The sequence below is a fragment of the Ictidomys tridecemlineatus genome, unplaced genomic scaffold (genome assembly GCF_052094955.1).
Source record: "Ictidomys tridecemlineatus isolate mIctTri1 unplaced genomic scaffold, mIctTri1.hap1 Scaffold_616, whole genome shotgun sequence".
Lineage (NCBI taxonomy): Eukaryota > Metazoa > Chordata > Mammalia > Rodentia > Sciuridae > Ictidomys > Ictidomys tridecemlineatus.
The window spans coordinates 232753-234823 of NW_027524228.1; the positions used below are offsets into that span (position 1 = coordinate 232753).

General features: G+C 37.4%; 1 pseudogene; it reads left to right on the top strand.

Annotated features, from left to right (window-relative positions):
• LOC144374211 (nuclear receptor subfamily 1 group D member 2 pseudogene) lies at positions 1–1186 on the top strand (annotated as a pseudogene).
• The last annotated feature ends 885 nt before the right edge of the window (positions 1187–2071 follow it).

Genomic DNA, 2071 nt, shown 5'->3' on the forward strand with positions numbered 1-2071 from the left:
AAACAGAGGAGGCTAATTGAAATGCAAAATGTGATGAAGATCATGATGAACAGCAGTTCAGTGGTCACTTGCAGAATGACAAATTAGTAGAACATCATGAACAGACATCTTTACCAGCCTAGGAACAACTGCAACCGATCCCCCAGTTGGAGAAAGAAAACATCAAAAGCTCTCCTCTTCCCTCTTCTGATTTTGCAAAGGAAGAGATGATTGGCATGGTGACAGGAGCCCACAAGGATACATTTTTGTGTAATCAAAAGCAGCAAGAAAACTCAGCTGAGAGCATGTGGCCCCAGAGAGGAGAGTGGATTCCCAAGAACATGGAGCGGTAAAATTTAAACCATGACCATTATGGCAATGGCCTTAACAGCCATTCTCCTTGTAGTGAGAGCCAGCAGCATCTCAATGGACAGTACAAAGGGAGGAACATAATACATTTCCCAAATGGGCATGCCATTTGTATTGCAAATGGGCATTGTATGAACTTCTCCAATGCTTATACTCAGAGTATGTGATGGAGTTCAAATAGATGGATTTTCTCAGAATAAGAACAAGAATAGTTACCTGTGCAACACTGGAGGGAGGATGCCTCTGGTTTGTCCAATGAGTAAGTCTCCATCTATGGATCACATAAATCAGGGCATAAAATCTGGGAAGAATTTTCCAAGAACTTCACTCCAGCAGTGAAAGAAGTGTTGGAATTTGCAAAGCATACTCCAGGATTCAGAGATCTCTCTCAGCATGACCAGGTCAACCTTTTAAACTCTGGGACTTTTGAGGTTTTAATGATACAGTTTGCATCATTATTTGATGCAAAAGAGCATACTGTCACCTTCTTAAGTGAAAAAAGAAATAGTGTGGATCATTTACACTCAGTAGGAGCAGGGGATCTGCTAAACTCTCTGTTTGAATTTAGTGAGAAGCTAAATGCCCTGCAGCTTAGTGATGAAGAGATGAGTTTGTTTACCACAGTTGTCCTAGTATCTGCAGATCAATCTGGAATAGAAAATGTCAACTATGTGGAGGCTTTGCAGGAAACCCTCATTCATGCACTAAGGACCTTAATAATGAAAAACCATCCAAACGAGGCTCTATTTTTACAAAACTACTTCTAAAGTTTCCAGATCTTCTATCTTTAAACAACATGCCCTCTGAGGAGCTCTTGGCCTTCAAAGTTCATCCTTAAGGCCTTTGTTTATTTGAACATTAACTGATGCTAACTGCACATTTTTTGCTAAAATGCTTATTTATATGTGTGTACCCTATATGGAGATAAAAAAAGACAATACAAGATTGTAGGTTATCTCTGTGATCATACAGTAGCTGTTTGGATCAGGAACTCTTCAGCCATGATTAGACATTTACTGCATCTCCCCAGTGGACCAATTAGCCGTGTCACACTTAGACTGGAGAAGTTATACTGGATTATAATCACACTAAATGTTAGACTTTTTCATCTGCCAAAACCAAAAACCATTTTATTCTCCCTGTGATATACATATAGTGCACGATCACAAGTACAGGAGGATGTAAAAAATCAATCCTTTGTGGTAGAAGTTGTGTTGAATATTGGAAATCTTGGTATCACCACAGGACTGTTAGATCTGGTTATCAAATACTTTGGGGGCTGGGAGAGCTTAATGTTTGTATTTTACTTTGCCACTTTTAAAGTATATGAACTTGGGCATGTACTTGGTTGTGGAAAATGAGAATTGATAGTGTCCTCAGTGCCCAACCTCACAGAGATACTAAGAAATCTCTATAAAGCATATTTACCTCTTGGAATACAAGTACTATATAAAAAAGGTAAAATGTTTTCTATTACAGTTATTCATAATAATATTCTTTTCTTATTTCTGAGCATTTCTGGGAAAAAATTTCACACTTCACACCAGTCAATTTAGGGTTCCTGCATATGTGTGGGTATCCTTCTGATACATACATTCAGAGTTTATAGATACATCAAATACATAATATGTGTACAAAGTATGTATATGAATAGTTATACATAAATATATCTCTTTACAATATTTTAAACCATGAAGAACTTTATCATACAATAAATTTAAGA